Below are 12,832 nucleotides of genomic sequence, written 5' to 3'. Positions count from 1 at the left end.
AACAGAAAAGGGGTGGCAGCGGTCGGTTGGATTGTGGTGCCGGGGAGCCGCCCTCTGATTGGCCGAGGGGTGAGCGAGCCCGATTGGTGGGGAGCCCCTTTTTTTTCTTTGGATCAAAGAGGCGAGTCTTTGCCGCGTCCTGGAGAAAGACTCTGACTTCCTATAGAGAGGCGGCAAGTCACCTGCTCTCTCTCCACAGGAAGCAGAGGAGTTTGATAAAGTTCCCCCACGGGCTGGTGCATAATCACAGATAGCTTTGTGTGGCTCAGCTCAGATTGTGCTGCCGAACACCGCAGTGGCTCACTGGCTCTGCACAATGCTTGATTAAATGGGTGAAACGGTTTGAAGTGCAAATTTGATCACGCAGGAAACCTGAGACGGGAGGATCGAGGTTTTTCTGTTTGAAGAGGGCAAATCTTTGTTGTGTCAATTGGAAATCTGCAGCCGTGTTTCATGTCGCCTTTTTCTGTTGTGGAGGTTCTGATTCCGCTGTCAGGCCGGCAAAGACGGAGGTTGTTTGATGAGTACGTTGACAAGGAGGGTCGTATACTGGTGTGTTGGATCGTACGCAGTGTCTTTACCTGCTTCCACTTGAGTCACGTGTTACTGTCAGCAGAAATACTTCATGTAGTTTTTATTTATTTAGAGTAAACACGCTAATGATACTATAATTTGTGATAAATTAAAACATTTATCAAGAAAAAAACAACAACATATTCATCATAATAATTTAATTATTATATGTTTTAAGGGTTTGTCTTTTCTTAAACTATTTGTTTCATTTAAATGGCCAGCCCCTTTCTTATTTAAATCAAAATTATTATTATTTATTTATTTATTTTTAAATAAATATAACATTTTTTTTTTAAATTACAATATTTAATTCAAATATTCTGCGTTGACATATTTAAAACAATTACATTTTCTAAATGTATTATTCATTATATATTTATTTTTGGACACAAGAAAAAAAATTCTTATACACTTGTTTCAGTCAAGTTTATTTAAAAAGGGAAGCTGTAAAATTGTGAAAATGAGTGAAACACAAAGTCGATACCATTTATTTGTTTTTATCTGAAGGCTGGTCCATGAATATAATAAATGCCCTGCAAACATTGTTGGGGACCCCTGATAGACGATACCAATAAAATGTATTGTGCCTCATTTTATTTTATGAATAAAAATATTTCTTAATTCAAACCATTTTTTTCAGCTCTATAAAGTTTTATATTTTCTTCATCTGCAGTTACTATTCCTTTCATAGATTTTTCTTTTTAATCGAGGGTTTTTAAAGCTCCCTTTCACTCTCTTGGCAGGTTTTTCCTTTCTCATCATGTGGTCGGGTCGTGATCGTGCTCGGCTTGACTCAGCTTCCAGCTAATTTGATTCTGCAGCTCTAGATGTCATTGAATTTTACACACTTTTATCTCCTAAAATTTGAAGGCCATTATGTTCTCCTCCACTGCCTTATTTAACAAAAGGTTTCTTTAAAATTCTCTGCTCTGTAGAGCTAAAGAACACAGTGCCCGTCATATGTCAGCACCATTACCGCGCACGCAAACTAAAGCTGTAATTATTTATTTTTATTTTCTTTTTAGGAAAGCGATTATCTGAAAGAGAAGCTGGCAGTCGGAATCATTAAGCTTCATTTCACTTTCCTGGTCGAGAGAAACAATGTGGACAAACAGAAAACATGTGACCACTTTTTATACTGAAAACATCATCTGCACTTTGACATTTGGTGACGAGTATTCTCCTTAATGGTGGTATTCATCATAGCCAGCCGATGGGAGGGGGTCGAGGAAGTCTTTTTTTTATTCAAAATGCCATCAGACGTGATGTTTTCGGTTGCGCTGACGGGAGCCCGGCTCACAACACTGTATATATTCATGAGGTGATAAAAAGAGGTGCAGGTAAACATAACCCTCACCTCCTTAGCACCTGACCACGCACCGCTGTACACATGCAGAGCAAGAGAGCTTATTAATAGTTAAACATCCACTGTTCAATAAGTCCTCGTGTAGCTTCGATCCCTCCACCATCTCTTCATGGCAACGTGCGCACACACACACACACGCCTGCTGCAAGCCTGTGGCGGCTAGTTAGAGCAACATCCCGCTGAGTCATTCTCTCTTAACCCCAAAGACATGTCGGGCTGAACTCATTTATATAATCTATTTTCAGTCATAAATATTTGAGCAATATACCTTACTGTATATACTGGCTTCTGCGACCTTCTTTTTTTTTCATTTATACTATTATTTTGTTCACAGTAACACACACTTTCAATTACAACAAAATTCAATTTAACCTCTAATTCAATAAAAACATTTTTTTTATTTTTATTTTATTTTATCATGTCTGATTTGTTGGCTGGAAAATAATCCAATATTCCTGAATTTTGTTGACTTGTAAAATAAGCAAACAGGAACTGTAGCTGTTGTAGGTTGTGATGGGTTTATGAAGCTTCATGAAGCAGTGTCATGTTGTTTAGAGGCCTGTAGGTGGCGCCATCTGTTTAAAAATGATGTTTTATTAGAACATTTGTTCAAAACAAAGGAAAATCCGCCATCTAGTGGACTTCGAAAATAATGACTCTGCTTCACGAAGCTTCATCAGACCATCACTAGAGGTAGGTCAGCTGTTCTAATGAAACATCACATCATTTTCAAACCGATGGCGCCACCTACTGACCTCTTAACAACATGAAGCTTCATCAGCCCATCACCACCAGAAACCTCTTCTAACAAAGGAGGAGACACCGTTTCTCCAAAATGTCCTGGGTCCGACCCAAGGTATCCTCCTACTAGGACATACTTGGAACACCTCCTGGGCCCACAGAGACAACAGTTCCCAACTCATTTTCACATCAGTATGTTTTTGGATTGTGGGATAAAACCAGAATAATTTCAATATTCATATTCTGGGATTTGATGAGATAAATTCATCGAGGTAGTTATTTTAAAAGACCAATTTAAATCCCAGAATCATTTTCATTCAATCATCACTAGACCCCATAAATGACCTGTTAAAATCATTACAATACTCGTGATTTCATCTGAACTACTTCTGTAATGAGACTGCAGTATAAAAAGCAGCAATAATAAAGGTCCTGATTCTCTACCAGAAGTCTGCTCACAAACTATTTTAGGATCCTAATTCATTTTTCATCATCCGGCTTTTGTACGAGGAGTGACTGTTCCACCTCTATAGATCGTGTTCCCCTTTTTTATTTTTTTGTTCCGAAGTATTGCACTTTTGACTTTCATTATTTAATGAAGCCGCTCCAAGAAATGACCCATCCAAAGGTTTCCATCAGGTGAATATGCATGCGGAAGTTCCGACAAGGGGCCGTTCAGCCCCACTTACTCATAAATGAACTCAATATTTCATTCTAATTCGCTCTGTTCTACAGAGTGTTTGACACAGACAAGTGCCGGAGCCTCGGCGCCATCACGCAGCAGCGCAAATGTTACACTCGCTGAGCCAAAAGAGAAGGATCAACCTTTTAAAGATGACACATCCCTGCTGTTCACTGTCACTTGTCGGCTTTACACTTTCTTCCCGTGGTTTAAGGAAGGAAAATGACCGGAATTCTATAGACTTATATCAATGTTAGGGAAGAAAAGTCTAACTGAAGAAGTCAAGCACACCTTCATTAATATTTCAGGAACAGAGAGCGAGCCAAGAGAAGAACGGTCAGAAAGTTACAACGCACTAAAACAGAAGAGTGGCCCGAGTTTGAGGGCAGTAATTCAATTGTCAGACAGAGACTGATTGGTCTTATCCAAGACAGCAAACCGTTCATTTATCCAGAAATATCACGACAGAAGACTTGCATCGTTCACATGAAAACTCTTTTCTTCTAAAACAGATGTTTGCCTCAGGCAAAATATCCCACCCCCTTCTTTTCCAACACTCCTCGTGGACTAAAAGCAACAATACTGTTATATTTTTGTCATATTTTCCGTAGTGATGGTTTAATTTTAAAATATCGTGACTAATGATGTAGTAGGTCTTTCTAGCTATCACTTATTCTTCAATACGTTACTTAAACTTGGACAACCTGTTAGAAAAGACAGTGAGTGAGGTGACCACTAAACTGCTTGACTAAGGCAGACAGACAGACAAAGTGTTTTATTATGAAGTACTGACCGAGTTTTTATTATTTTATTAGATGTTCAGTCAAATCGTCAGGTTGAGGCGACCTTATTACCTATATCTTTAGTATCACATGTAACCATTAACTTAATAAAAATAATAATAATATTATTTTTTTTTAAATGTTCTTCTTTCTAAGATGGTTCAAGTTGCAACCACCTTTATTAGTATTTGGAGTATCTATACATTTATACATATTTATTGTCTGTATTAGTATCACTATCACTATCACTATCACTATCACTATCACTATCACTATCTATATATGTCTATGTATATGTCTATATCTATATCTATATCTATATCTATATCTATATCTATATCTATATCTATATCTATATAGCTATATGTATATGTATATGTATATGTATATGTATATGTATATGTATATGTATATGTATATGTATTATCTATATCTATATCTATATCTATATCTGTATCTGTATCTCGATCTATATCTATATTTTTATCTTTATCTATATCTTTATCTATATCTATATCTATATCTATATCTATATCTATGCCAATATCTATTCATCTAATGAAGAAAATAGAATGTTGAATTATGGATGCTAATATGAGATATAAAGTCAGTTTTTACTCTCTTGAATATACTTGTTTGAGATTGTCACAGCATATGTTCATAACTCAACAAACTTCTGATGTATGTAATATTTCTGTCATTTATGGGTGACATTGTTGAGGATAGGAAGAGAAAAATTGGATTTTTGAGAAATCCTCTTACCGATGCAGCATGTTTGTCTTTAATATAAGTAAAAAAAAAAAAACATGGTCTCCATCACAGTGATTTATTAACCTGCACAGATATGAACTTCTTTTATTGAGAAAGTAAAAATAGTCATCTATAAAGTGGCGGTATTGATTTTGCACTGAAGATAATCCCCAGACACTGATAGAATTACTCGAAAACACAATTGATTGATTAAAGCAGCCATTTTATTGGCTCCCCAGTTGTAAAAATGGTCGACTGTCTGGAAGGCGATATGTCAGGTCCTGACTCAAAGACGGTGTCTTCACTAGAATCCATCTTAGATGTGAGGTGTTTATTTTAAGCTGTTCATACCTGCATCATATACATTTCAAACGACGTGTTTGACTCAATGTTGAATGCATGTTTGTAATCCATAGGGGACGTGATATACATCTCGTCATGGTTAAACACATACGCTTGCATACGTGTTGTTCCATTGCAGTGCAGTGTGTCACATTCAGTGTCTTTAGCTCGTCTGTGGGGAGTTCACCCTGTCATAAGTGACACTGTGTTCACAAAAGAAAGGTTTGCACTTGACAGTTGAGTTGTTGCATAAACATAACTCTGTCATTCCACTCATGCTGCCAGGAATACCACCAAGATGCAGTCTGATACTTTGTGCTAATACATGTAAATATGTTATATATGACAATGTTTTAAAATAATAAAGGGTAACATTGTTTTCTTTGCAACAAAAATATATATCTCATACTTATACTAATAATAATACTTATAATACTACCACTAATTCCAGTGCTACTAATACTACTGCTGTTACTACTACTACGACGACTACTACTACTACTCATCATAATAATATCAATAATTATAATAATGATAATAATTATAATTATAATTATATATATAATTATAATAATTATTATACATATACAATTGGGGCTGGGTATTGATTGGATATTTCCTGAACTACACTTTGTTGTACCAATTTCTAGAAGAGATTTAGAATTTTAACAAAAAGAAGATCACATAACTCACAGTACAAATCTTAATATTTTCACTGTGGGCAAATTTCACTTCAAGTTGTTTTCTTCTGTCATGCAGCTCTATCATCAACTAATAATAATAATAACAATAATAATACAAATGATAACAATATTTGTTATTATTATTATTTATATATTGAAAAATCTGCAACAAAAAAACATCTATCAAATTGAAAAATTTGATTTCAATTTTTTATTTATAATCATTTATTATATAATAATACATCAAAGAACGACTGACATTTTATCATTCGTTTTTCATAAAGTTGCAGAACAAAGACCCTTCCAAACTTTTGCCAACGTTCAAGGTGATATTATTAAAATACCGAATTTCCATAAAAAAAGGAGGTATTGTTGCATCTTTGTCAAAATGCTGAAAAAGCTGAAACTGGTGTGTCCTTCCTTTGAAAGAATGCAATTTGAATAATAAAAAGAAGATAAACGCTGATTTATGCTGAGTTTAAAGTATTGCAAATCAGACAAAAATGTGCTGTTACACCAACATTTTGCCATCTGGGATCAATAAATTTGGATTTTTTTTTTCCTGATGCTTCACGTTTCTGTGCACACATCTAAGAGTTGATAAACACATGCTGCATCAGGACGGTAAACATTGAATGAAAATCAAAAGTCCGGCTCAGCTTTGTGCTTTAAAGATGATGCATTTTTAACACTTTAATACTAAGAATATTATATTTTAAGTGCTGGTTTGTGATTATATATATCAGACTGTTTTGACCTCAACTTAACATATGGGTGGTTCATAAAAAAGTGTGTTTTTTACTCCGGAATCAATATTTTTCTGCTCATAAAACTTGAATTACGACTAAAAGCACTTGAGTTGTTTTCTTAATAGTGTGCGAGAAAAGCAGGAGCTCCCTGGAAAAAGCATGGCGGTGCCTGATGACAGCTCTCTGCGACTATATCACACATGGGGTTTATTGTTGGCGGGGAGGGTGTTGACGCCTGCTGACCCTCGGTAAGGAGAGGGAGACTTCCTCTGAGATGCCTGTCAGCCTTTGTTAGGGCAGAATCACTTCCCGCACCTTCACTTTCACCACCATGTTTTTCTTCAGATTCGGATGAAAGATGGAAATCCACAAATCCGCCTGTTTTAATCAAAACAAGATGTATTTTTGATGCACGTCCGTTGCAGTACAAAGAAAAATATTTCCTGTATTACTTTATTCAATCAATGGTTGCATTAGCCCACGTATTATCGAGCTGCGGTTCGTTCTATTGAAGCGGAAGGTTGTCATCTTCATCGTCTTTGCTTTGGACTGCGAGCGCTCGATTAGACTTGATAGATAAAAGCCGGTGAGGAACCTTCATACCTGGTGACCTCACTTGGTTTCGGACAGCAGACCTTGTGCTCCAAATAAGACCAAGGATTTGGTCACCGTTGAATAGGACTCATGAGGAAAAATAAATGTTATTTAAAAATTCCTCAATAGTTTATGTGTGATGAGAAATAAAAAAAATGTCCATCATGTTTTCGCTTTTGATTTGTTGCCACTTGAATGTTTTGAAGTTGATTACTGGAGTACATTCCCCAAATTCCTATTAATGAAGCACCACTTAGTTTATTCCATCGTGTGCCTCAGTTCAACATGTGGCTTGTGATGCTAGCAACCAATTTCTCTTTTTTATGTTGGAAGAGGAACAAACCATATTCAAGGGCCACAAACATTTTTATTTTAGTGTCTCTTAAATTGATCTTGGACCTCTATTGTACTCAGCACTGTGTCTGTTCATACAAAACTCTCTTTTAATTAAAGTCATTAGAAAATTATCTTAAGCCCCGCCCACTGATTTTTTTTTCTTCTGGAGATGAAATCTTGTTTACCATAACCACGCCCCTTCGGCTGTGATTGGTAAAGCATCAAGGTTTGTCACTGCATCACATCATCATTACGAGAAGTCTCCACCGCCAAGGAACTTGTTTTATAAACAAAGCGGGGCGTGATTGAGGCTGTCTGGAGGAGGAGTGAATTTCATTATTATGTCTTTATTGAAAGATAATGTATGTAACCAAAAATTCAAGGTCACTATGATTCAGTTGTAGGGGTGTGTATTGATTTAAAATGATACGTATCATGATTTATATTATATTATATTTTTGTAGGAACAACGATATATCAGGTGGATTTTAAAGAATTTAATTTCAGGAAACTTTCATATCATAGTAAACACAGAGTTATGTTACAGGGTTACTGAATCAAAACAGTGATCTAAGGCAAGGTAAGGTAAAACTTCATTATAGTTGTATTTTACAAGAGAATAAATACATTCAATATTAAGTAAAGAATTTGATGGTAAATAAAGCAATAAGACATAAGCGTTGAATACTGATATGGTAGGGAGAAAAAAAAACAACAACAATATAAAAGTTAATTGATATTTTCGTGCAAACCTATGATCCACATCATATCCCTAGTGATTATTTAAAACAAATATTTTCAAGTTCAAGTTCAAGTTCTTTTATTTGTCAAATATACATGTTTCAAGACATACATTATAGATGAAATTGTGGTCCTCTCAGTCCCACGATGCAAAACATGAAGTAGACAATGAAACGACATTAAAAATAAATCAAAAATGGAAAAAAAACAAACAATTTAATTAAGAAAATAAAAGCTAAGATAACAACACATTATTTGGTTGAATCCAAACAACACACTGTAATTGCATAAAAAGTTACATACATTATTCTGATAGTTTCATTCCTATTTATTCACAAAATGTATAGTTTTTTATTAATTATTTGAATTATTATATTTTTCATTACTCTAGTGATTTTGTTAGTTTGGCCATCGTCTTGTTTGTGTATTGATGCGTAGCAAAATGGTGTCAAGGCAGATTCCCTTTTATTCTTTTTTTTTAAGTGTGGCTTAAGTGTATTGTGTGAGGCGCTTAGGTTAATTAAATCAGCGGAGGAGTCACAGGAAAGTGTTCTGCAGCACAGCGAGCACCAAAGGCTTCTTCGGGTGGGAGTATGAAAGCGTATCAGACACCTTCCGACATCTTTCCCGGTGCGGTTGTGTTCGTTCTCCCACCAACTCGCGGCTGTCTTCCTCCCTCGCTTGTAAGGAAAAGAAGAACACGAATGTTTCACACGCGCAGATGCAGGACACACACTGATGAAGGTGACATCCATCAAACTCCTCCCTTAGATCCTCGTCTTGTATCACCGTGGTAGAACCGGCCTAGTTATTGATCGTAGCGACGCAGAAAAACCCTCCCTCGCCACTTTTATAATTCAATATGGCACAAGTCGACCGGAATAAATATCCGCAGCAATGTTTTTCTCGTTATTAGCTTGAAAGATGTGAGCTATCGAAGCAGCCTCCTCCCTTCGTTCCGAGATCGCAAAAGGAAAATTTCTCCTCATTTGTTAATAAGAGCAGAAGAAGAAGACGAAGTGGCGGAACCGAGTCTTGTCATCGCTTCCATTGTTGCTAGGGTCGTCGTCGGGTAAGTGCTCAACACTTTAAGTGCTCGGGGTGACAAGGGACGCAGCGGCTTGTCATATTCGTTGATGTGCTTGTCATTTCTGGGGGAAAATGTGCTGTTACCCAGTCTTTTCTCGACACTTCCCTGTCCCTGAAGAAAATCAGAAGAAGTAAACTCAGTACATCAAAATATATTATCCATCAATGACTTTAGCCATTACTCTCCCACGACGGGCACTTTCTCTTTTTTTTTATCACTTCACCTCAATAAAATATGAGTCATTCAGGGATGAAGACTTAACCTGAATCAGTTTTTCCATTTCATTTTTTTTTTTGTGTTTTCTCATCAAATTAAATCATCGTAAATCATGTTTGTAATAAAGTTCGTAAATGTTGTGACTTACATGTCCTTGTTACGACTCTATTGTGCCAAACCTAGTTGAAAAAATTGACTTATTATTTATCCTTAAAATATTAAAGATTTTAAAGAACACTTTTAAAAGAATGTTTTATCTTTTCCTGATTTTACATATTAAATAAAATAAATAAATACAATTAAATTACTATTATTATAATTAAATTACTTTAACCAGGAATAAACAGCTAAAAAATAAAAAAAAAATAAAATGTGTATCTTTAGTTTCTTTCCCTAAAATGTTATGGATAATTTAGGCCTTTTCCACCCATTGATATAAAGCTGTATGCTATTTGTGGATTTGAAAACTATTTCTTGCTGTTTTTATCTATTTATTTTCACTGTTAAATGTGGCCTGATTTTTTTTTAATGAACATTGTCCAAGCTCAATATGTACACATATTAAAACTTGTTTAATAAGAAAAACACTGAAAAGGTTTCACTAAATGTCTATTTAAGTACCAGAGTTAGTAGTATCGGCCTGTAAATTATATTTATCTGGATAAATACAATTTATTTACGGTTGTTTTTTTAAAATTAAACAAATTCTACATATATTTAGTAGTTCCAATATCAAAACCTCGCCATTCTATCAGTGATATTTAATTTATATTGTTCAGATTGTCAGCCAATGATGCTTCGTATCGTTCAACTTAATGTGTTCTGAATGAATGAATTTAAAATTGTCTCATATTTTTTTCAGTTTCAAATCAAAGGCCAGAAAAGTCTAAAAATATTCTAAACTCCCTTTCATTTTCCTGAACGTGATAAATTCCATGCATGAGATCCCTTTTCATCTGCGGGCTGCAGTTTGTCAGCCTGCGGACTCATTCTTGTGAACACATTAACACAACAGCAACACACGGAGCAGAATCCTCCTCCTCACACCACTGCGACCCCCTGCTGAGTGGATGATCTGATTAGACTTTGGAGTGTCTTGCTGTATAAATTAGCATGTTAATGAGAAAACTAGAATCTTTTCTTCTACACAACATTTTTCCTTTTTTTGCTTTAAACACATATTGATTTTTTTTTTATGTGGTAAAGTTACAGACGATATAAAGAAAAAAAAAAGGCTTTTATCTTAATTAGGATTTCAAATCCAGGGTCATGACCTCAATGCCATTCGGTTTTCACAATTGCATTATTTTTATTTGATTTGATCTGTGTTGTACGCTGTTTTGTACCAATCTGTCTGAGAGAAAAATACAATTAGTCAAGGAACAAAAAAATAAAAACCAACTCTGATTTAAAATAAGACATAATTTCGATGCCTTTTTATTTTAATTCACAGTTTCATTATAACAACTAAGGTTTCATTTAAGATCGAACGCATATAAATACAAACATAAGTTAGGTTATCTTATTATGAACTGATCTGGAGAGCAACCAAAATGTATTATGTATGCATATATTTATATATATTTCCTGGATCCATTTTCACTACTGTGTGAGAGCCGAGCCAGACCGATTTTTTCTTATGTTAATGTTGATTCTACCTGTCAAAAAAAACTTTAAAAATTCAACATTTATAGATTAGATAACGTAGCATTTTTAAAAATGGTCATAGAAATATTGAAATGTATAGAAACAATATCATCCGTCTAACAAAAATGACCGTCAGTGGTATATTTAAAAGATAAAGTAAAAATAATAATAATACAATTTTTAATAAATCCAAGACCAATATCTGGGTAAATGTATTACTGTATTTGTAAGTGTAATATTCCTTTATTCAGCTCAGTTGTGAAATCTTTCAATAATAATTATAATTATCTGTACACAATGAATATTTATTTTAAGTTAATGTTATTTTGTAAGATATATTGTAACATCAGTGCACAGATGTGTTCCCCCTCACATAGTTTTTACTCCTGCTGGAGTTAGCTGGCATGAGTCGCTCATGAAATTGACCAGGTTTGACATCTTCAACAGTGGAATATGCCGTAACACACTCTTGTTCTGATCTTAACATTCATACTCTTATTACAAAATATCTAATGGGAGTTCCTCCTCTGTGCTGAATACATGAATCACACGACTCTCATTTCACGAGAGGTTTTATAATAGTGTTTTTCCTCTTATTCAGAATAGGTACTAAAAAAGAGTAGAAGGTGCGTGAGTCTCCTTTTTGTTGAGACCAGCAGCACCAGGAGGAATTAAATCAAACCTTCTATTAAAAATCACTTAAAGCAGCAATTTATCCCTTTTCTAAAGCCGAAACTAGCAATTAAAATGATGAAAGTAGGCTGTGAATACTTTCTCTCACTTCATTCACCCACTCAGATTCATCAACTTGACTTGACCTTGGAGTTTTCAGTGAACAAAAGAAGTCCGGATATATTCCGATAATCTGCCGGACATTCATCTGCTCTGTTGAAAAAGCTATTAACTTGGGCAGCATTTATTTTCTTCCACCAAATCAACATAGTTTCGGCCAAAACTTTTCTATTTTTTTTAAGAGAATCTCGGCAAGACACCGTCTGAGTTTTCTGGGGTCCAATCAGGGATGGGTGCCGGGATGCACAACATGTTATTACGATTAGGAATTACTGTGCGGTTGTCAATTACGTGGGCCAATATTTACCGGCCCCCAAGAGAAAATGGCTCATTTCATTTCATCACACGGACTAATTGAGTGATTGTGTTACTACGCAATACGGAAATAATCAGGAAGCTGTTTACTTGGTGATGACGATCAGTGGAAGGAATCAGGATTAGCGTTTTGGTCCACTTGTGCTGCTCATAATTACGTTCATGACCACTCCTCGCCTTATTGTTCCGAGAGCCTCATTGTTTTATAGCCGCCGCTGCGGAGATGCGACGATAAAAACGAAATGACAAAAGGCTTATGTGCTAGAGTGTGACCGGGTTAACTTTTTCATTAGGTCATTCCTACCACCATCCTCAGGGAAATCCTAGTAACCAGGATCATGTTGCGTCAAAACCACCATTAAAAGATAAAACTTTCGAAAAGAAATCCATAGAATTCACTCCAGAAAGACCCGGATACTGTGCAAGTCCTCTG

At 35.4% G+C, this 12,832-nt stretch overlaps 1 protein-coding gene and 1 long non-coding RNA gene across 5 annotated transcripts in view; one reads left to right on the top strand and one right to left on the bottom strand.

Moving 5' to 3' along the window:
- LOC148071521 (teneurin-3) overlaps window positions 1–12,832 on the top strand; it is a 264,037-nt gene that overhangs the window by 40,852 nt on the left and 210,353 nt on the right. The window lies entirely within an intron of this gene.
- Window positions 1–12,832, bottom strand: part of LOC148071522 (uncharacterized) — a 106,129-nt gene that overhangs the window by 27,997 nt on the left and 65,300 nt on the right. The window lies entirely within an intron of this gene.

The sequence above is a fragment of the Callionymus lyra genome, chromosome 9, assembly GCF_982586985.1.
Source record: "Callionymus lyra chromosome 9, fCalLyr1.hap1.1, whole genome shotgun sequence".
NCBI lineage: Eukaryota > Metazoa > Chordata > Actinopteri > Syngnathiformes > Callionymidae > Callionymus > Callionymus lyra.
Note: the sequence above shows the minus strand (reverse complement) of the source record. Positions and strands in the feature narration are given on the sequence as shown.